The sequence below is a fragment of the Chiloscyllium punctatum genome, chromosome 43 (genome assembly GCF_047496795.1).
Source record: "Chiloscyllium punctatum isolate Juve2018m chromosome 43, sChiPun1.3, whole genome shotgun sequence".
In the NCBI taxonomy this organism is placed as follows: domain Eukaryota; kingdom Metazoa; phylum Chordata; class Chondrichthyes; order Orectolobiformes; family Hemiscylliidae; genus Chiloscyllium; species Chiloscyllium punctatum.
The window spans coordinates 27034766-27059749 of record NC_092781.1 but is presented as its reverse complement, the minus strand read 5'-3'; positions in this window follow the sequence as shown (position 1 = coordinate 27059749).

Sequence of the window (24984 nt, the reverse complement as noted above, 5' to 3'; positions counted from 1 at the left end):
TGGGTCATCTCTGCTGCCCTCCTTAAACAAGGGAACAACATTTGCAATCCTCCTGTTTTCAGGCACTGAACCCGTAGACAATGGTGACTCAAATGTGAAAGACAAAGCCCCTGCTACTTCTTCCCAAGCTACGCAGAGAATCCTCGGATAATTCCCATCCGGCCCAAGAGACTTGTCTACTTTCACTCCTTCTAAAATTGATAACACCTGTGCGTAAATAAACGTGATCATTTCTCGCCTCATATCTCGTCACTCATTCTTTTCTTCCACAATGTTCTACTTTTCCTGGGTGAACAACGATAAGAAATGTTCATTTCGCAGCTCTTCGATCTCTACAGGGTCCAGACTCAACTTCCCATTTCTGTTTTTGACTGGCCCTATTCCTACCCTAATCATCCTTTTATCCCTCACAGACCTTTTGAAAGTTTTAGGGTTCTCCTTTATTCTATTTGGTAATGACTGATCGTGTCCTCTCTTTGGTCTTCATAGCTCTCTCTTTAAATCCTTCCTAGCTGATCTGTACCTCTCCATCGACTCATCTGTACCATCTTGCCTCATCCACACATAAGCCTCTTTCTTCTTCTTAACAAGAGATGCAATTTCTGTAGCGAGCCACGCTTCATTTACCTTATCACTTCCTCCCTACCTGACAGGGACGTACCTATCAAGGACACGCAATATCCGTTCCTTGTCTGCATCCCCTGCATTTTGCTACCCCATTCTATGCATCCTAATTCTCACCTAATCGCATTGTAATTGACCTTGCCCCAACAATAACGCTTGACCTGTGGTACGTACCGATCCCTTTTCATCGCTAAATTATACGTAATTGAATGATGGTCAATCTCTTCAAAGTGCTCACCTTCAATTAAATAAAACGCATGGTCTGGTTCATTACCAAGTACCAGATCCAGTGTGGCCTCCCCTCTTGTCGCCCTTCGATGTACTGTGTCAGAATACCCTCCTGTATACATTGGACAAAAACTGATCCATCCGACCTATTAGAGCTGTAATGTTTCCAATCAATTTTGGGGAAGCTAAAGTCCCCCATAATGACCATCCTGTTCCTTTCACCTCTACCCTGCATAATGTTGCTAATCCTCTCTTCCATCTCCCTGGAAATCTGCGGTGGCCTACAAAGATCTCCAAGAAGTTTGACCTCTTCTCTCCTATTTCTATGTTCAGCCCACGCTACCTCAGTACACAAGTCGTCATCAAAAGTTCTCCTAGCCACCGTTGTATTATCTTTGACCACCTCTTTTAACATCTTGCCTGTTTTTAATGAAAGATCTAAACCCTGGAACCTGCAACACCAATTCCTCACCCTGCTCTATCCATGTCTCCGATATGGCAACAATATCGAAGTCCCAGGTACCGATCCATGCTGCAAGCTCACCTACATTATTTCCGATATTTCTGCCGTTGAAGTGGACACACTTCAAACGACTTCGCTGACTGCCATCATATTCCTGTGAACCTGAAATCCTGTCCCTGTCCTGCCTACGCTCATCCTCCTGTGCACTGCCGCTTCACCTCAGGTTCTTATCCCCAGAGAGCTAGTTTAAACCCACATGAATAGTACCAGCAAATTTCCCACCCAGGATATTAGTACCCCTCTGGTTCAAGTGAAGACGGTCATGTTTGTAGAGTTCCCACCTTCCCCAGAATGAGCCCCAATGACCCAAAAACCGCCCTCCTGCACCATTCTTACGGCCAAGTGTTTCGTTGATATTTCTCCCTATTCCTTGCCTCGCTATCCAGAGATAACAACTTTGTTTGTTCTAGCTCTCACGCTCCTACCCCAGCTCCCCGAAATCCTGCCTAACATCCCTCTCCCTCTTTCTGCCTATTTCGTAGGTACCTCCATGGACTTGAGGCTGGTCACCCTGTCCCTTCAGGACACCACAAATACGATGCGAGACATGACGGAAACTGGCACCTGCGAGGTTACACAACATCCGTGAGTCTAGTTCGTTCTCAACAAGCGTTCTATCAGAGCCTCTAAGAATTGAGTCCCTAATGACTAATACTCGCCTCGTTTCCCTTCTTCTCTTCTGTGCAACAGGGGCAGGCTATGTGCCAGAGACCTGCCCCTGGTAAATCGTCACCCTCAATAGTGTCCAAAACGGCATACATGATTTTCAGGGGAACGACCACAGGGGATCTCTCTACTGACTTTTTTTTTCTCCTTTTGAGATGTCACCTGGCTTTCTTCTTGCCTTGGAGTAATTACTTCTCTGTAACTCCTTTATATCACAGCCTCTGCCTCCAGAATGTTCATCCAGCTCCCGCTCCAGTTCCCTAACACGGTCTTGGAGGAGCGAGAGTTGGGTGTACCTCCTGCAGATGTACTTGGATGGGACCCTATTGGCGTCCCTGACCTCAAACATCATGCAGGAGGAACATTGCTCTCCCTGTACTGCCCCACTCCCTGTTAGTCACCTCTTCACGAGGTAAAAAAGAGACGCTTTCCTGATATGAACCTTGTTCGAGGAGGTGGTTGGTTGGGAGGTCCGACAAAGGTAGGGTCTCGAATTGAGAAGTCAATGACTGAAATAGCAGGAGGGAAATGAAAATAAGAATTCCCTCCTTTCCCAGAAACCTCTGCTGTCTGACTTCAAAGTTAAAAGCACAAATCAGTGACTCATCACTCCCGGCTGTCCCCTGGTGCAAGCTCCCGCCCTTCGAGTTGCTGCTGCCACTGCCGCTAAAAATCAGAAATGGAGGACTCTCGCGCTGGTGATAAGTTCAAACTCTGTTCTCGTAGCATCTGCCTGTGAACCTATCCCCACTCTCTTCTTCTACCAATAGCCATGACCTCTCCCCACTATGTTTCCCTTGCAACGATTTCTAAAACAATTCTCAATCGTTTCCTCAAGCAATGAATTGTGAATCCATCACCACGCTTAGTGACTTACAACAGTCTGTGAACACATTGCCAGCCTGTTTCCCAGCAATAGGCTTTGGACCCATTCCCATTGTCTTCCCCTAGGAACTGCTTGTGAATACATGCCCACTCAGTTCCCATTGCCTTGGCCTCTGAGCCCATGTTCACTCTTTCTCGTCACTACCGTTCATAGGCCATTGCTATAAACAGATTTCAGATATATAACAGGAGTTTGCTCCTGGAAGATGGGGCATAGCATAACGGTGTTTACATAAGGCATCAGGCTGTTTGTGGGAGAACAAGATGGGGATGGATTCTGTGCTGTTGCGAAAGCAAAAACTTGGGGATGGGTTCACAGGCTGCGAGATGTGGAACACTCAGCATTGTGGCTGATTAATTAACTCTTGGCACAAGTACAAATAGATAAACATATTCATATATCCAGTCTGTTCTCCAATTGGCTGTCTGTGTCCCCTTCCACACTCTGCTCCCCTCGCAACAGCCTGTGAACTCATCCCCAGTCTGCACACTGAGCAATAGCTGTGAATCGATCTCGAACCTGTTTTCCCTACAAAGGCCTGTTGCCGCATCCCAGCTTCATTTTCAAAGCATCAGCCTGTTGACACATACCTACACTTTTTATCTCGTCATGGCCTGTGAACCCATAACTACTCTGTTCCTCGAGTAACGCCCTCGGACCCCATCGCTACTCTGTTCCTCTGGTAACGATCAATGAATAGGTCTCCAATCTGTTTGCCTAGAAAAGGCTGTGAACCAATCATCATACTGTTCGACCAACAATGGCCTAATGCTCCATCTTAACTTCATTTTGCCAGCCATGACCAATAAAACAATCACTATTCTGTGCTCTGAATTTTGGCCACTGAATCCAACGCCACTCTGTTTTTCAAACATCGACCCCTGACTTCATTGCCACTTTGTCCCACTCTCAGCAGTTCCGAAACCATTCTGAACCTTATCTCCCGAATACCGCCTGTTGCCCAAACTCAACTCCGCTTTCATAACAACGGTCTGCGAACCCATTCTCCTATCTTCCGTTAGCAAATTCCTGTTACACTTCCAAACATTGTTCCCCCAGCAATGGCCTGAACCCATCTACACAATGCTTCCTTAGTAACGAACTGTCAACCCATACCTTCTCTGTTCAATCAGCGACGGCCTCTGATCCCATTGACAAACAATCTCCTCAGCAAAAACCTCAACTCGCTTCGCCACGCAACGGCCTGTAAGCCCATCGACTCGATGTCCTCTGTGTAAGGCCTGCGAAACCATCCCCTCTACGTTCACCTTGTAGGGCCCTGCATTACCATTCCCACTCGGTTCTCCCAGCATCTGGCTTTGATCTCTTTCACATTCTGTTTTCCCAGCAACGATCTCGGAAACCATCCTCACTCTGTTCCCTCGCAGCAGCCTGTGTCCCCTTTTACACTGTTCTCCGTGCAATGGCATATGAACCCATCTCCGATCTGTTCCACTCATAGTGGTCTGTAAACCCACTCCCATTCTTTTCTGCTGCCAGCGGCCGGTGTCACCATTCCCAATCTGTTGCACTGGTCACTGTCTCAGAACCCATCCGAACTCCGTTCTTGTAGCCATTCCCACACTCTTCTTCTTGCAATGGCCAGTAATCTTATCTCCGCTTCACTTTTCTCGCAACTGTCTCGAAAACAAATGTCACCAGCTTCTGCTAGCAATGACAGAGAACCCATCCGCGCACTTAGTTCCTCCTAACAACCCGTGAAATGATCGCCAGTTTCTTTCCCCTGCAATGACCTTTTGTAGCATTCACATTCTGTGCTCCTTGTAACAAAATCTGAACCCATCCCTACTCTGTTTGCAATGTATTGAATGTGAAACCATCCACATTCTTTTCTCCTCACAGCAATCGATGAAACGGTCCAAACTCAGTTCTCGGAACAACAATCTCGGAAACTATTCCCAATGTGTTCCCCGAGGAACGGCTGTGAACCAATCTCCATCCTGTTGGCCGAGCAAGGAATGCTGCACCATCAGAGCTCCATTTTTTATAGCAACGGCCTCTGAATTTGCCCCCACTCTTTTCCCCTAGTAACGGCCCGTGAACCCATCCCCATTCTGCTCCTCCAGCAATGTGCTGTGAATAAATCTCCACTCTGTTCACCTTCTCCGGTAATGGCGGTGAACCAATGATCATTCTGACCTGCCAACAATGGCCTGTTGCCTAATCAGAACTCCTTATTTCCAGGAATGACCTATGAACCCATCACTGCTCTCTTCCTCTAACAATAGCCTGTGAAACTAACCCCACTCAATTCCACCAGTAGCATGTGAAACCATCCACACTTTGTTCTCCAACAAATATCCTGTGCATCCATTCCCACTCTAGTCCTCCAGCAACAACCTTGCGACCCCATCGTCACTGTGTCTCCTTAAGACCGGTCTGTGTACATACCCAAATTCTTCTCCAATGACAAAGTCCTATGAACTCATCGCCACACTATCCTCTCAGTAACTGTCTGTGAGCGCATCCCTACCTCTGCTCAACTGACAACAGCCTCTGAACCCATTCCCTCTCCATTTGCCCGGCACGGGCCTTTTGCCCTCATTCCCACTCTGTTGTCCTAGCAACGCAGTGTGAATCAATCTCCCATTCTGCTCCCTGGCACCAGCCTGTGTCTTCAACGCTGATCTGCTCGCCTTGGAACGCTGTGTAACCATGTCCCAAATTTGTTTTCATAACAACTGCCTCTGGAACAATTCCCACTCTCTTTTTAAACAATGATCGCTGATTCCATCCCCACTCTGTTCTCCTGGCAACGGTGTCGAAAACCTTTCTTAGTCGATTGCTCTCGCAAATACGTGTGAACCCATCCCCTCGCTGATTGCCTCTCAGCAGCCTGTGAACGCACTGCCAGTCTGTTTCCCTGGTAATCGCCATTGAAACCATTCCCATTCTGTTCCTCTAGCAATGACTTGTGCACAGATCCCTACACTGTTCCCATTGCATTGACCTGTGCCAGCGTCCTCACTCGTTATCCTCACAACAACTTGTGGTACAATCTGCAATCTGTTCCACGAGCAACAGACTGTGAACCCATCCTAATTCTCTTCCCCGAGGCACGGCTAATCTCATGTCGACACATTTCACCCAACCTCGGTCTGCTGCACAATCTCAGTTCAATTTTCCCAGCAGCAGCCTTTGACCCCATTCCGACTCTGTTCCCCTAGCGACCATCTGTAAACCTTTCCCACTATGTATCTCTCGCATTGGCCTCGAAACCCATAACCACAGTGTCCTCCAATTAAATGTTGGTGAACACTTCCACACCGTTTTTTTCCCGAGCAACGGCCTATAAATCGATTCCCACTCCGTTGACTTGGCACGAGCCTGTATCGAAATCCCCACTCTGCTTGCCAAGCAATGGCTTTTGATCCCAACACCACTCGGTCCTCCCAGCAGCTTCTTATGAACTCAACATTACTCTGTTCTCTCCACAATGGTCTCTGATACTTCCCCACACTGCACCCATGACAATAGCCTGCGCACCCATTCTACTGTGGTGTCCGAGTGGCGCCCTATGAACTATTCCCCACAGCGTTAACCCAACAATTGCCTTTTGCCCTCACTCAACTCCGTTTTCCTACCAACTGGCTGTTGGCCCAACTCTAATCTCCTTCCCTAGTGTTGGTCTGTGAACTCGTCCCTACATGTCCCCTAGGTTTGGTCTTTGAATCTGTCCCCACATTGTTCCACTAACAACGGGCTGTGACAACATCCCTACTCGGTTTGCCTAGCAGATGCCTCTTAATCTATCTGCAATCTATTTGCCGAGTAACAGCCTCTGACACCGTCCTCACTCTATTCACCGAGAAACTGTCTGTGATCCAATCAACTCAGAAAGGAACAGAAACGTGAACTAAATAGGTGAGATGAAGATTGGGAGGTAGAGGTCATGCAAAACGGAGAGCGAGTGAAGGAAAGTAGACAAGAGTGCTCAACACCTGAGGTGAAAACAACGACACAGTGAATTAGAACCAGTTTATTTGCTCGGGCCCCTGTCCCTTCCACTTGGCGAAGAACCCTGACTTGGGGCTGAATCTGTCTCTCTCCAGGTCAACTTCTTCAACACACAGACAAACAGAAATAAAGTTCACTTTGCTGCTTGGAACTTTTTTTAATGAACATTTTTATTGTTTGTAAATTGAAGTAATAGATACAGTCAGTGGGATGGCGCCTTTTATCACTGGCTCCTGATTCGAGAGAAACGTTGGAATTTATCCGCGACATGCCCTTTCGGATACATTTGGTAAAAACAGCAGTGCCTTTAGCCTGTTACCACTGCGACAGGCTACATCATTGTTGAAACATTGAACTGAAATAAGAGAAATCCGAATGGATAGGTTAATGAGTGAATTTAGTTGACCGCGGAATGTGGGTAAAGGGATATTTCAGCACATACTTCAGTTGATGCCTGAACTTTGTCTGGCTCACGGCATAAATTGCGGTGTTTGTGCAGCAACTGAGGAGTTGAAGCATGAAACCCAAATCCTGCACAAAGTGGGGGATAATCACTGAAGTACCTACAGTAATACCCATCCGTCTCCAGATGTAATACACCATTACCGTTGACCATAACACGATGAAATTTGTCGAGATCACAAACATTAAAATGATGGATTTTTTTCGATTTCTCAATTCTGTGTCACGTTGAGAGTCAACATTAGAATGTGCCCGAAGTCTCTTGCGGGCACTGCTAGCTACTAAAATGTATCTGACGGTGAAAACGTTCAGCAGCAGAATCAGGAGAAATGCGAGAGCCGGGGTTAGAAGGAAGTGGATGAACTCGATTGCGACCCAGACACGGGACTTATGAACTTCGAGTGTGACATCACAAAACCAGGGTGCATTCGATAGTACATACCAAGGTCTGAGCATAAAATACCAGAAAATGTTCTTTAAACAGCTCAGCGCAGTCACAGTTCCAAGAACAACGGCTGCCGTTTTTTCATTGCAATATTTACTTTTCAGCTTCAGGCAACAAATAGCCAAAAACCGATCAAAGGTGAAAGTGACAGTGAACCAGACGGAACTGTCAGTGGCTGCATAGAGCAGGACGGCGTGGAGATTACAAACGGGGATGGAGGTCACGAAATCAAACTGATCCCAGTAAACAATAGGAATGTGTCTCAATATAAGGTCGAAGAAAATGACCAGTAAATCCGCCATTGCCATCGCCGAGAGGTAACGACTGACACATGGAGACAATCCACAATCTTTACAAACCAAGACATAGACCGTCAACACATTAGCTACGAGGAAAGAAAACAAACAAATTACACTTCAGCCTGGAGGCAAACTGATCAGTTTGAATAAGTATTCCGAGAGATTTTCAAGTGTGGTACTTAATTCAGTTTTATTGTTACAATTAGAGCTGAAATAGCATTCTGTAAGGTATGCATTAATGTCAACAATATGTCCTATAACGTAAGAAACCTTTCCTCCTGAAATACGCAGACACACCCATAATAATAGATGATGTCCTGAATATTCCCACACATTCAATCACGAGAGTGGAGAAACAGGTCACTTCTTCCCGGTTCCAATACGAAGGGTAAAACGTCTGCTATTCTGAAGAATTCTCTCCCACTTCCTTGAAGATGAATGGAATTTGGAAATTTTGGTCTTTTAGTCTGAGTTGTGGTCGCCCATACACCATGAACAAACGCCAACACAAGGAAAACTAATTCACCACTTTAATTGCTTGAGTTGACTTCGAAACAGTGACTCCTTCTCCCTGAAATTCAATCTCGTCCTCGAGATCTTATCTTTCTTCAATTGGCTGAGAGTCAGTTGTGGAATGTTCCAGGGAATGTGGACCACGGATGTTCCGGGGAATACCGGGTATAGAATGACTAGAGAAAGGTATGTAATGAATGTTCCAGGGAATTTCAAGTGGAGAAGGTTCCGTGGACGTTCAGGCATACAATATCCTGGAAAATGACGGGTATAGAATGGTCCGGGGAATGTCAGGTATGGAACATTGAGGTGAATGTTAGTTATAGAATGCTCCAGGGAATGTCGGGTCTAGCATGTTTTGAGGTATCACGCGTACAGACTATCCAGTGATGGAATGTATTGAATGATCCGAGGTATGTTGGGTATGGATTGTTCCAGGAATCTCGGTTCTCGAATGCTCTGTTGAATGTTGCGTGTAGAAAGTTGTCAGGAATATCGGGTACAGAATCTTTTAGGGAATGTCGCTGAAAGAATATTCTGTGGAATGTCAGGTAGAGGATGTTCGGGAGACTGTTGCTGCTTCCACGTTGTCCATGGCACGGTCAGGGATACAATGTTGTGGGGAATGCGGGCTGTAGAAACTTCCAGAGAATGTGGGGTATTGCACGTTCAGGCAATGTCACCTGCAGTTAATTCAGGGAATGTCGGGTATCGAGTTTTCTGTGAAATGTCGGGTGTAGAATGTTCTGGGGAATGTCAGGCAGAGAATATTCCAGAGAATGTCGGGTATGGTATTTCCTGGAGCATATCAATTGGTGAATGTTCTGGGAATGTCAGGTTGAGATTGTTCCTTGGAATGTTAGGTGTTGAATGTCCCAGGGAATGTAGTTAACTGAGTATTCCAGGTTATGTTGAGAACAGAATGCTCTGGGGATGCCAGCTGCAGAATGTTCCAGAGAATTTCGGGTATAGAATGTTCCTGGCAGTGTCGGGTACAAAATGTTCTGGGGAATATAGGGAAAATAATGCTCTGGGGAATGTAGCACAGAGAATGAACCGTGGAATGACGGATGTAGAGTGCTCCGGGGAAGTGTCAGGAAACCAATATTATGGAAAATGTCGAATACAGAATTGTCGGGTCAAGCTGTGCCCCCGGGTGTGTCGGGTATAAAATGGTCTGGCGAATGTCGGTTACAGAATACTACGGGAAGGATGGATCGAGAATGTCACAGGAAATCTTGGATAGAGAGGCTTCCAAGGAGTATCTGGTACAGAATATTCCAGAAATGGCGGTCCCAGAATATTGTGGTAAATACCGGGGACGCAATGATCTGGGTAAGGAGAGGTACTGAATGTTCAATGCACTGACGAGATTGCAATGTGCTGGCGAAGTTCAGAAGGAGAAAGTTCGGTGGAAGATCGATTATGGAACGTCGGAGTAATGTCAGGTATAGAATGTAATGTGGAATGTCATGTATTGAACTTTCCGGGAAATGTCAGTCACAGAATGACCGGGGAATATCAGTTGCAGAATGTTCAGTAAATGTCAGGTCTGACATTTCCTGGCGAATGTCAGGTATAGAATGTACCTGAGTGGTCGGGTATAAAACGTTCTGTGTATGTTGAGCACACATTCTTCCGGCAGTGTCGGGTAAAGAAGGCCCCAAGGAGTGTCAGGTGTACATTCTTCTGGTCAATATCGTCAACAGAATGCTCTGGCGAGTATTGACAATTTTGAGTATGGAATGTGTGGGGGGATGCTGGATGGAGAATATTCTGAAGATTAGTGAGAATAGAATGTTCTGCAAATGCCAGGTTAAAAAAAATGTTGTTAGTGTCGGGTACGCAATGTTCTGGGGGTATTTGGAACAGAATGCTTTGAGGAAAGTGGCCTCCTGAACCTTTTTGGGGAATGCTGTGTCTAGAATGATCTGAGCACTGTCGTTTACAAAAAGAAATCCGGCAATGTTGGCATAATATTGTTCCTGGGATTGTCGGGATACAATGTTCTGAGGAATGTCGGTAACACAACGTCGGGGACTGTCAGGTGGAGAATGAATCGGCGAATGTCGGGTATAAGAATGCCCTGTGAAATGTCTGTCAAATAATGTTCCGGGCTAGATCTTTTCGAAGAATATTCTGATAATGTTCGGGGTTTTGGGACTGGCAGTTACAGACTATTCCAGGAATTGTCCGGCATGGAATATCCCAGCGAATGTCAGTTTCAGAATGCCTCTAGAATGTTGGTGCAGCATGCCCGAAGGAATGTTGGATATATAATTCTCCGGGGACTGTCAAACAGGATGCTCGGGCAATGTTGGGTACAGAGTGTTCCGGGAAATATCAGGTAACGAATGTTCCAGGAATGATGGGGCCAGAAGGCTCCAGCGAATTGTGAGTAACAAATGGTCTGGAGAATGTCCACTAGAGCATTTTGGGTTGATGTCGAGTGTAGATGGTTCTGGGAAATGATGGATATAGAATTTTCGAGATACTGGATGGCATGGAAGGTTCTTGGGAATATTGGGTATAGAATGTTCCGTGGATGTTCTTTGACAGAATGTGCAGGAATGTCGGGCAGATTACGTTCTAGGTATTGTCGGTGCAGAATGTTCCATGGAATGTCGGGTACGGAATGTTCCCGGGAATGTCACGTACTGAAATTTCTGGTGAATGATCGTTGCAGACTGTGTGGGGGATGTCTGGTGTAGAATGATTTAATGACTATGTGTTACACAATGTTCTGACAAGTGTTGGGAATAGAATATTCCGGGACATGTCTGATACATAACGTTCTGAGGGATGGTGATTGTGGAATGTTCTGGAGAATGTTGGAAGTAGAATGTTTTAGCAACTCTCAGTTACACATCATTCCAGCGATTGCTGGGAATAGATTGTTCTGGAAAATGTTGGGTACTGAATCATCTGGGACATGTTGATTGCAGAATATTCTCGAGAGTATCACCGACTATCAGTTGCGGAAAGTTCCAGCGAGTGTTGGGAAAAGAATTATCCGGGAGATCGTCGAATACAGAACTTTCTGGGGATGTCCTGTAAAGAATATTCCGGGGAAAGTTGGGTTTAGAATCTTCCAGGAATGTTGAATATAGAGTGCTCCAGGGAATGTCTGTTGCAGAATGCCTCAGGGAAATAATTGTACAGAATATTCCGTGGAATTTCGAGTAAAGAATTTTCCGGAAAATTTCGAGTGAAGAATATTCTCGAGTATGTCAGGTAGAGAAAGTTCTGGGGATGAAAGCTGAAAATGTGTTGCTGGAAAAGCGCAGCAGGTCAGGCATCATCCAAGGAAGAGGAGAATTGACGTTGCGGGCATCAGCCCTTCTTCAGGATGCCCGAAACGTCGATTCTCCTGCTCCTTGGATGCTGCCTGACGTGCTGGCGCTTTTCCAGCAACACATTTTCAGCTCTGATCTCCAGCATCTGCAGTCCTCACTTTCTCCTCAAAGTTCTGGGGATGTCAGGCACAGGATCGTTCAGAGTGTGTTACGCAAAAAATGTTCTGGAGCATGTGCTGTACAGAATGTTCCAACGAATCCCAGTAACAGAGTGTTCCTGGGAGTATAGGGTACAGATTGTTCCGGGGAATATGGTGTCTAGAATGTTCTGGGGAATGTCGAATTAAGAATGCTAAAGGTAATGACTGAAGTGGAATATTCAGGGTGGTATCAGGTTTAGAATTTTCTCGTGCATGCTGCGAAAAGAACATTCGTGTAAAGTTCGGTTGAGAATGTACGGGGAATGTCATTCAGAGCGTTTTCTGTGCAATGTTGGTTATAGAATGCGCTTGGAATGCCAGATATAGAATAAGACTGTGGATATCTTCCCGGAATGTCCAACAGAATATTCATTACAGAATGTTCATGCAAAATCGGGCATAGAATCTAATGGATTATGTTGAGCATCTGATTTTCTGGGAATGTTGGCAACAGAATATTCCGGCAATGCCATTACAGACTTTTCCAGAAAACAATGGATCCAGAATATTCCCGGCAGCGTTGGAGACAAACTGTCCTGGGGATTGTCAGGGAATGAATATTCTGGCGAGTGTTGGGTCGACACTATCCAGAAGAATGAAGGGCAGAACATGTTAAGCAGAAATTACGGAATGCACCGGGAATGTGTTGTGTAGAATATCCAGGGGAATGTCGTGTATTGAATTTTCGGAGCAATGTCAATCTAGAATGTTCTGTTGAATGCCGGATGCAGTATGCACCGGAAATGTCTGTAACAGAATGCTTCAAGAATGTCGGGCACAGAATGTTCTGTGCAATGCGGGGTATAGCATATGCATGGAAAAGACGCATGTAGGATTTTCTAGGGAGTATCGACTATGCAGTATTCTGTGGAATGTCGAGTGCACAAAGTACTGGGGAGGCTAGGTTACAGAATGTCCCGCGAATATCTGAAAACAAATGTTCTGCAGAATGATGGTATAGAATGTTGTGGGATTTTCGGTAACAGAATGATCCTGGGGAGATTCGATCCAGAATGATCCGAGGAAGCATGGTTATAGAATATGCACAAAATATCTAGAATAGATCATTCTCGGCAATGTCGGTATTCAATATCCTGGGGATTGCCAGGTATAGACTGAGCCAGGGAAGGTCGGGTACAGATTGCACTGGGGAGCTTCAGGAACAGAATATTCTCGGGAAATGTTTGTCAGTAATCTTTTTTTGCGGAATGTCATGAACACAATGTTCCGGCAACTGTCAGATATAGCATCGGGAATGTCGGTTGGAGAATGTTCTCAGGATGTCGGGTCCAGAATGTTCTGGACGAAGTCAGCTCGAGAATGTTCGGGGGTGTCAACCATATAATATACAGTCGAGGTTCTTCGAGGAAGTATAAGGTCTGCAATGTTCTCTAGAATTTTGGGTACATAAAGTTCTGGAGAAAATCAGTTATGTAATGTCGCTGGAATATCTGGCATTGAATGCTTTGGGGAATATCGATATAGAATGGTGTGGGGATTTTAGGGTATAGAATGATTCGGCGAATGTCGGGTACAGAATTATCTGGAGAGTTTCGGGTGCAGAATTTTCCTTGAATGTCGGTCAATGAATTTTCTTGAGAATGACAGGAAGAGTGTCTCCTATGGAATATTGAGTGTGGCATGTTCTTGTGAATGACTGGTATAGAATTATATGGGCAGTGTCAGGTTTACAATGTTCTAGGTACATACTGTTTTGGGAAATACTGTTTCATTATGTTCATGGGAATGTCTGGTAAAGAGTATTCTGGGTAATGTCAGGGAGAAAATATAGAGGGGAATGACGCATAGCGAATGCTCCACAGAATATAAGGTATGCCATATTCTGCAGAATGTCAGGTCCATAAAGTGTTGGGGACGATTGGTTATGGAATGTACCAGGAATATATGATTTGGAGACGCTGGTGTTGGACTAGTGTTTACAAGGATAAAATCACAGAAAATCAGGTAATTGTCCAATAGGTTCATTCGGAAGCACGAGCTTTTGGAGCGCTGCTCCTTCATCAGGTGATCGTGGAGGATAAGATTGTGAAGGCACAGAATTTATAGCAAAAGTTTCCAGTGTGATGTAAATGAAATGAAATGCTGTAAAAGATCGGAATTGTTTGCCCAGTCTCTTATCTTTTAGAATGACGATGTTGGTGTCAGGTCGTTCATAACTAAATCACAAAATCTTTTTATCTCAAGTTACATTCTGAAGTACTATTTGACAATTAGTGTCATGTTGGCTCAAATAAGGTATTGAAGGTGTTTACTGCCTGTGAGGCTGTCTGAGCCGAAATGGTCAGACTGATTCTGATCCAACAGAAACGGATTTTAGTATCTTACTTGGATTCATGCAGTTTTTGAGGAAAATCAAATGTAATTTTGTCAGTACAAATTCACACCACAAACGTATGTCTGTATGCATGTGTGGCGGGGGGCGTGGTGGGGGTGTTATGACTGTCTGTGAAAGGTTGTGTGCATGTGTGAGACTGAAAACGAGTTTAAGTCTGTGAGAGGGTGTGTGTAGGAATGTATGCGTGAGTGTATGAGAGACTGTCTGAGTGTCTGTCCATCTCTGTGTGTGTACAGTATATAGAATGTTTTATGGAGTATTGTAAATAAAATGTTCTGGGTAACGTCGGTTGCAGAAAGCTTTGGGCTGGTCGTCAATACAATGTGCTACGCACTGTTGAGAATAGAATGTTAAGGACAATGTCTGTCACTGAATGATCAGGGAATGTCCATCACAGAAAAGTCCAGCAATGTAGTGTATATAATATTCACTGGCATTGCGGATGTTGGATATTCCCAAAATGTCAGGGATAAAATGCTCTGGGATGTATCAGGAATAGAATGCTCCAACGAATGTCGTTATAAAATGTTCAGGGATATGTCCGTTACAGAATATCGAGAATGTTGCATACACAATGTTCTGGGAAGTGTCAGTTACAGAATGTTGCGATAAATGTCGGGTAGAGAATGTACAGGGGAATGTCAGGTATATAATGTTCTGTGGCGCGTTGTGTGTACAATATTCTGAGTAATGTCGGTTGCAGAAAGTTCCAACATGGGCAGGAATACAATGTCTCTGGGATTAAGGGAATGGAATGTCACAGGCATGATCTGAAATTGAACGTTGGGAGAAATGTCCTTCACAGAATACTTCAGCGATGTCGGGTATATAATGTTCTGGGAGCTGTAACCTCCAGAATGTTCTGGCAAATAAGAGTAAGAGAATGTTCTGGAAATATCAGGAAAAGGGTGTTCCAGACATAGCCAGGGGATTGTCCGTGTCAGAATCTTCCAGGAATTTTCAGTGTAGAATGTTCCGGGGAATTATGATGTCGAATGCTCCCGGGAATGTCGCGTTTACAATGTTCTGAGGCATGTTGTGTATCCAAAATTCGGGCCAATATCTGTTACCGAATATATTGGGAAAATCTGGTGTAACATGTGACAGGCAATGTCAGGTACCGACTGCACAAGGGAGTGTGGTGGCCAGAATATTTCAGGGAAAGACAAGTACAGAACTTTCTGGGGAATGTATTGCACAGAATGTGCTGGGGAATTTCGATTACGAATTCCACAGGCATGGTCAGGTGCAGAATATATGAGGGTGTGTCGGGTAGGGAATGTTCTGGAAATTGCACGTGCAATATGATTCTGAGAGCGTTGGGTGCAGAACACACCGAAAAGTCTTGGAGAATGTCGGGTACAGAATACTCTGGGGAGCGTCAGTTAGAGAATTTTCCCATAGTTTTGATACCTAATGTTCCCCGGTCTGTCGGGTTTTGGCTGTTCCGAGGGTTGTCAGAAAATAATGTGCCAGGAATGTTAGATGCAGAAGTTTTGGGGTAATGTTGGTTATAGAATATCCCAGAGAATTTCTGGTGTAGAATTCTCAAGGGAAAATCGGTTACAGAATCTTCTGTAATTTTTCTAAAATGTGGCCGGAAGTGACTCGTTTAGAATGTTCCAGGGAATGTACGTACAGAATGTTCTGAGGAATAGCAGTTACAGACTATTCCGGAAAGGTCGCTGACAGAAAGTCCCGGGGAGTGGCACATACAGAATAATCCGAGGTTTTCAGCCATAAAACGTTCAGGTGAAGGTCGCTTTTGGAATGTTTCAGAAATCTCACGTAAATTATGGCCCGGGGAATCTAGGGTACATAATTTCCTGGGGATTGTCAGGTAAAGAATGCTCCGTGAAATGTACGGTACAGAATGTTCTGGGGAATGTTGCTGAGAGAATGTTCTGAGAATGTCGGGCATCCAATATTTCGGTCATTGTTGGCTGCAGTATGTTCCGAGGCGCGTCGAGTGTAATATATAATGCAGAATGTCGGATAGCGAATGTTCTGGGAATGTCAGGTCGAGGAAGTTCTGAGGAATGTCTCGTATAAATGTTCCAGCTATTTTCACGTATAAAATGTGCTGTGTAATATTGTGCATAGAAAATTGTGGGAAACGATCTGCCAAACCGCCAACCCATAATAGGTCCACACAGAACGTAGCAAAGCAAACTTGGCCAAACTTAACAGCGAAACAATCAGAATGCCTCAGCAGGCACCAAGCAGAGTGATAAGCGAAACTAGACAACACTCGCAGATAAGGGTAATACGTCCCTGCACCCACGAACAATAACGCAACAACACAGCTATTCCAATGCCCTGAGGCCGTTTCAACACCCAGCAATACTAAAGCCACACAAAGAATACTTTTTCGAGAGAGGCACCACCAATAGCATTCTGCAAGGCCCGGAAAATGGAAGACTTTTACTGCTTCATAAGAGACATTAGCACTTACCTGCCAAGGGGATTGGAGTCTCTTGACCCATTGATACTATCAGGATCTTACATTGTATCGAGAAACAAGATGTTCATCCAATAAATGTATTCCGATTAGCATCATTGCAGCTAGATTACTCTATTTCCAGTTACATTGTACATTCCCCATTCCTGATTAATCCTATTGTCTAAGATTATTATTAAAACTGGCTTCTTCCTCAGCTCGAGGAAGGGTCATTTTTGGCTCCCTGGACAGACTGTCTGTGCTGTTTCAGCTTAGTCAATTTCTCTTCCACGATATTGATGTAATAATAAACTTTTGTCAACTTCACTTCCAACCGTGCTTTGGGTTCTCTAATTTATTGGGCAAATTTCTCCGACAGTTTGGCGTTAGTCGGCAGGCCCTTTTCGTCTCTCAGGGAAGCTGACCTTTTAAATTTAGCCTAATTCGGAACTGGAGGCCAGCACTGCCCCAACATGTCAGACTAAGAGTCAGGACGACTGCGGAAGATGGTCACACTTATGATCTCGTAACTGCGGCGAATTGGCCTCAGCTAGCACGACTTGCCATGTGGAGGTAGTCTGGTAAGCAAAAAAGTAATCACCAAATTTTAACAATTTGGCAGTCAGCTGCTGCGGCAATTCTGAATTGTGCATAGAGTCAGCCTGTGGACGTAAAAATTTGGGCTCCAAAAGCTGTTAACTAACTTGGCCTCTGGAGGTAGTCTGGTGTGCAAATAAATTAAATTTAACGAATTGGCAGCCGGGAATTGAGCAGCCTTTGACTTGGCCTGGGGAGGTAGTCAGGTTTCCTTTTAAATTCATTACCTACATTTTATAAGAAACAGCAATTTTGTACATGCGTAAATCGCCATGAGCCAGGCCTTCTGTGACGAAACTAACCTCACCAGTGGAAAGATGGTCGGGCAGAGAACGTGTGGCGATATAGTTGGAGAGATTGCATATCAAATGTTCACTTTATTAGTGGTAAATCTTCCACTTAAAAGAAAATTACTGGGGTTGTATCTGTGCTACCCTTCCCTATTATTTCTAAGTGTTTGTTTTGGGTCTGCTTGCTCCCCGGTTACTGAGTGCTTGACTTTTTAATTTCGGCTGTCCCCTCTGGCTGTGTTTCTTCAGCGGTTAAATGTTTGATGACTTTGCGGTCAGCGACAACACACTTGATTTCCATTCATGCCTTCACCTGTTAATCACCCACTGCCTCTGTGTTCTCTGAGCGCGCTCTCTCTTGGTTTTTACCTGGAAAACCTAACGACAGCACTTGCAAATCAATCCAAGTCGTCCAGGACGCCATGGGAGCACGGACATCCACCCTCTGCAGGGACATTTCAGTTGTGGGAACTGGGCAACTCCAACCATGTGGTGAGAACGACCCGGGGCGAAAAATGAACAAGACTACTCAGGAAAGGCATGGTTATTACGTGAACTTCAAGAACAAGGTAGGAGATGCTCTGGCTACAACTGCATCACCGGCAAACAGTATTCTAAAAGAAACAGTGGACAACCATTACGTTGACCCCTTCACAGGGCACCGTACTGATGGTCCCAAGGGGACTGATCATGAGGGGAGTGCTGCAAAATTGATAAAATTCACCAATGAACCAAAGGCATCTCCAGGTGTCACATGGATCCCTCACAGGACCCTGTCCACATGCTGCAGTGTCTCGCGATATTTTGCAACGTTGCCAAACACCATCAGCCCCCTGGTCAACAGGAGACAGAGAGTGTAGTGGAAGGGAGTTTCTCAAAATGGAGACCTGTCACCAGTGGTGTTTCACAGGGATCCATGCTGGCACAACTGTTGCTTGAGATAAATGTGACTTGGAGGAAGGAATCGCTTGCCTGATTAGCAAATTCGCAGATGATACAAAGATTGATGGAGCAGAAGGCAGTGAAGGGGACTGCCAGGAAATACAGCAGAATATAGACAGATTGTAGTGACGGACAGAGAAATGGCAGATAGATTTCATTCCAGTCAAAAATCTGTTAATGCATTTTGGAAGATCTTTTCAAGTGCGATGTATACAGTAAATTTGAAATGTCTTGTCGAAAATTGACGCAGAGAGGGATCTGGGTATGCAGGCCCATTGTTTCCTGAATGTGGAAACGCAGGTCAGTAAAGAGGTCACGAAGGCATTTGGCATGCTTTCCTTATTTGACGGGGCATTGAGTACAATAGTTGGCAGGTCATGTTCCAGTTGTATAGGACGTTAGTTCGGCTGCATTTGGAAAGGCTGCAGAGCAGCTTCACCAAGATCGTGCCTTATATGGTGTACGTTAGCTATGAAGAGAGGTTAAAAGGATTTGGATTATTTTCATGCAGAAGACGGAGTTGGAGGGGAGGCCTGATTGAGGTCAATAAAATGATGAGAGCTATTCAAAGTGTGAATATCAATAAACTTTTTCCCAGACTATGGAACTCAATTTGTAGGGGTCACGAGTTCAAATTGAGAGTGGAAAGGTTTAGGGGAGATATGTCTGGAAAGCTGTTTATGCAGTGAGTCGTAGGTTGCTGGAACACGTTGCCAGAGTAGGTTTGAGAGGCGGAAACAATAGTGTCATTTATGATTTATCTGGACAGATACATGAATTGCAAGGAGTAAAAGGAAAGAGCTGGCAGGTTTAGATAGAGGAGCTGGAGTGGCACAGGCTTGTGCCCGAAGGGTCTGTTCCTGGGCTGTGACTTTCTTCGTTCTTTGCTCATTATTTATCTCTGAAATACGTACAGTGCTTCCCCCTGCGAGGAAGAGTGTAGGACACGGGCTTAAATTATTTGCTTGTTCCCTTTGCAATCCTCCGGTCTCTTTTTCCGGGTGTCCCATATCTACTATCCTCAATTTGTTTTTCCAAGTGTCATACACTCATCCTTAATTACCTTTTAAAGGTACAGAAAAATTCCTGCGAGCTTTTGATCATTTCCTCTCAGTTTTCTTTCACGATATATTTTCTTCCTTTTTGTCAAATATATCGTATGCTTCTCATTCCTAAAATAAAAATCCCCTGTCTGGCCTACCCTAGTACACACCAGTTTGTGATTGAGAAGATAACATGACAGCCTTCATGAACCACGGATGGTTCATCTTCGTTTCCAACCCTTCTTTTTGAAAACCACCAATCATTCCTGAGCAGAATGAAATATCTGCTTGAGTGTGTGCACATGTACAGCCCCTGAGCTTCCCCTGGATTTATTTACACATTCTGATTTAGACGAGATGTAAGACAGAAAGCTGTAGTTTAGATGTCGGTTTGTTGTCAATCATTTGCATTAAGGAACACGTGATCAGCTGAGATTGACAGAATTGAGTGAGTTTTGAGAAGATTTGTAGCTCAGGTTAATCTTTTGGATGTCGGTATTGTCGGTGAGCTGGGTGGTTATTTCCAACTGTTTCGTCGCCCCACTAGGTATCATATAGAGTGGTTTTGCTTGTTGTCTGTATATGGTCTTTCAAGTTCATTAGCTGCGGTTTTTGCGTGTTGGTGGGTTTGTGAGATTGAATCATGTGCACTGCTTCTCCTGAGTCGCACTGAAGATGTTACCTAGTAGGGTGACGAACTGTCTGTAAATGAACCTCCCTGCTCAGCGAGCAAACCTACATGGAGTGACTGAATTTTTCCACTTTCTCTCTCTTTCTTATTTCTGGTAGATGATGCCACATTCCACTGGGAAGCTTCCGACAACATCTTCTTTTCTGTCAATGAGAAATCCAGCCAAAACGAGTGGACTGAGCCTTCAGATGTGACAGACACATCACCCACTCTTCTGTCCTGCACATTCCCCTCGTTCCCCCAAAAAAGATAGAGATCCCCTTGTCCTCATTTGCCACTACACTGCAGTGCACATTCACAGAGTCATCCTCCGCCACTTCCATCAACTCCAGCAGGACAACACCTTGAAACCCTGCTTCCCCTCCCGATCAGTCAGCATTTCACTAGAACCATTGCCTTTCTGATACCCTCCATCATCCTGAGCCTTGCAACTCACCCATGGTAAGTTTCCATGCAATTCAGGAATCTGAAACTCGTGCCCCTTCATCTCTTCTTTCCTCACTGTCCAAGGCCCCAAACAAATCGTCCAGATAAAGCAATATTTCAGTTGTACACTTTCAATCCAGTCACTTGTCATTGCTGCACACAATGTCATCTTCTTTACAATGGGGAAGACAAACAAAACTTGCTTCGAGTAACACCTGCACTCTTTCTTTCTGAGCAACCCTGTCCTTCTCATTGATTCCCATTTCAATAATCTACCTTGTTCTCATACCAACATTTCGGTCCGCGGCTGAACAATGTTCCAATGAAGGACAGCCAAAGCTCTAGCAAAACGTGACTGTACACGTTGGTACGTTAAAGCCTGAAGGAAGTAATGTTCAATTCCATAGCTTCCCAGCCTGGTCCTATTGTGACTGTGATCCGTTTTCAGACGATTGTTCTGCCTGCTCTCCCGGTCACTATTAATTGTTTGTATTGCATTTAATAGAGAAGATCGGGGAATACAACTGGGAAACTTTGTACTGAAACTCTTTGCTGACTTATGCAACAGACATGAATTGACAGACACAGTACAAAAAGCCGTATATATTAGAAAGCAACAAACACAGAAATTAATAAAAAAAGTCGACTTGACCTGCAGAAAAAAAACAGACAATCTTACATAAAGTAACAATGCTACTTCACTGACAACAGAGAAGGATGGGAAAAAATCTGATCTGACCGACCTTTAACAGACACTGAAAAAGCCGTCACAGTAAGTGGATTAAATTGCAACTGCCAGGATGTGGACAAGAAAGATTTCTTAGCGGCATTAGAAACAAAAAAACAAAAAATATTAAAAGACAAACAACTCACAGAAGAACCCCAGAAATCCATCAGACCAGTAGTCGCATCAACATTAAGCTGAAATAAATGGAAGGAAACACACTCAATAACAAGAATGGAAAGCACTGGAAAGACTTAAAAAAAAGGTAAAATACATTGTTATCCTACCTGCAGAGAAAAGACGCTAGACAGTCATTCTATATCGAAGAGACTACATTGAAAAAGCGATCACACTACTTTCAGATACCAATACTTAAGAACAAGTTGCGATAGACCCGAACAAACAACTAGTGAACCGAAGCGCTACCCTACTCAAATAAACGTCAGACGTCTGGAGAAATAAATAAGATCGACTTCTAAAAAATAAAACCAGTTAGATCCAACACACCACGCTCATACGGATTACAATAATTCACAAACCAGGAGCCCCGTTAAGAGCCACAGTCTCTCCACCTGGAACACCAACATACAGGTTGCCAAAGGAGCTCCGCTAAAGACTAAAACACTTAGTCAAAGACATACGTCACTCCATCTACTCCAACGAAGATGTTCCAAAGACCATAAAAGGCACTAAGATGGAAGAGGATGAAATAATTGGCTTGTTTGATGTAACAGCCCTGTTTACAACAATCAACATTAACCTGGCCAATGACTAGAGTATTAGAATACCCAAAGACGCAGTCAGCAAATGCCACTAACTTCATCAAAAACGACAGTATCATCAAGCTCAGGGACCTATGCATTACCACGCACTTCATCTTCAACGACGCAGTCTACAGACAAACCAACGGAATACCCATGGGACCACCGATATCAGGGTTCTTAGCAGAGGCAATAATGCAGAGACGAGAACAAATAGCTCCGCCAAACATTCAACCCAAACTTTGGGTCAGCTACGTGGATGACACCTTCGTGATCACTAAACGAAACAAATGATAGGAAACCTTCAAGACCATCAACAATACGCTCACTGGCATAAAGTTCACTTAACACAAACTTCCATTCCGAGGCGTCACAGTAGAGCGAACAGCCAATGGGGAATTTCGAACAGCATCTACAGAAAGACAATACAGACGGAACAAATATTGAACGACAGAAGTAATCATCCCAACATCCGCAAACGAAGTTGCATCAGAACAGTATTTCAACGACCCAACACACACTGAAGCGCAGAGGAACTCCGCAGAACAGAGGAAAATCATCTATAACATTTATCCAAAAAGAATGGGTTACCAATGAATACAGTCTGCCGATTTCTCAGCAACAAACCCAAACAAGCAGACAAAACACTTCCAGAAACCCTAGCCATTCACCCCTACATCAAGGTTACCACGGAAATGACTACCAGACAACTCAGACAGCTTGTCAACACGGTAGCCAGGAAACGCACCAGCACACTAAAACAGCAGCTAATGAACTTGAAAGACCCTATACAAACAACAAGCAAAACTGATGTCATTTAAATAAAACATGCAAAGACTGCAACAAACACTACATTGGACAAACAGTCAGAAAACCAGCCAGCAGGATATATGAACACCAACTAGCCACAAAAAGACGTGACCCTGTCTCATCCGAATCCACACTTATGGATGAGGAAGAACACCACTGCGACTGGGACAACGCATCCATTCTTGGCCAAGCCAAAGAAAAATACGCACGAGAATTTAGAGAAGCATGGCATACCAACCGGAACGCTATCAACAAACACATCGAGTTAGCCCCCATCTACCACCTCCTGAGTGAAGGAAGGGGAAGTGACTTCGCATAGAATATAGAACAATACAGCTCAGTACAGGCACTTCAGCTCTCGGTGTTGCGCCGAACTGTGAACTATTCTCAGCAGGGGATTGTCCAGAAACCCGGCTTCCATTCCTGCCTCAGGTGACGCCCTGTGTGCAATTTGCCCATTCTCCACGTGTCTGCGTGGGTTTCCTCCGGGTGCTCCAGTTTCCTCCGACAATGCAAAAATGTACAGCTTTGGTGAATTGGCCATGCTAAATTGACCGTAGTGTTAGGTGAAGGGGAAAATGTAAGGTAATGTATTTGGTGAGTTGCACTTCGGCGGGTTGGTGTGGACTTGTTGGGCCGAAGGGCCTGTTTCTACACTGTAAGTAATCTAATCTAAACATTTGACAGTTAAATTTCCCACAGTAATAGAAAGGCAATTTATTGTTTGAATAGAGAGAAACTTCAGAGTGCTTATATGCTGAGGGATCCGGGTGACCTCGGGTACACCATGGAATGACAAAGGTAAGTGCAATTTCAGCATTTCCTTGTGAAAGAATAGAGTATGCAACTGGGGTAGAATAGGCGTAACTATGCCAGGCATTAGTGAAACAGCAATTGGAGTCAGGCACAGTTTTATTGCCTTGACTGCAGGAGGGACACAGTTGCATTGGAAGCAGTTCAGAACTGCTTCACTGAATTGATTTCAGAGATGAGGAGATTGTCTTATGAAGAGAGATTGAGCAGTTCAGGTCTGTGCTCTCTGGAGTTTAGATGAATGAGAAGATATGTTATTGGGGTTGTGAGATGCTAATGGTAATTATCAATGTAAATGTAGAGTGGATATTTCCTGATATGGGCCAATATAAAGCAAGACAACAGACATTAAGAGTAAGGCAGTGCAGATTTAATGCAGAGCTGGAGAGAACTTACCTCTTTCAAACGGTTGCGAATCAAGTAATTCACTGCACTAGATGTTGAGACATTGAGTAAATGACGTGACATGGCGTGCAGACAGAAAAGTGGAACAGTGGCTGAAATAATATCAGCCATGTCTGTATAACATGAATGAGTTTAGTTCGAGGGTCTAAATTGCCAATCGATGTTCCTCAATCTAAATCAGCCCTTGGAATGTGTTACACAAGAATTGAGGAGGACTGTTGATCAACAGGAAGCAGATGTATGAGATTAAAAAAAGTCTTACTCATTTTTGACAGAATGTAAACAGTGGAGTCAAACAGTGACCATTGCTCGTTCCTCAACTATTTACACTCTATGTCAATGACTTCGAGGAGTGGAATAAATGTAGTGCAATTATATTTGGCGATGACGCGAACATAAGCAGGGAATTAAATTTTCAAGAAAAGGTAGAGTTTGCAAATTGGTGCAGACATTAAAGAGAATGGACAATAGTTAGGCAGGTAGAATATTGTGTGTTGTATAACCATTTCCATTTTCTTCAGGAAGAATTGAAGACTATAAGAAGAGAGATTACAAGTCTTATTGAT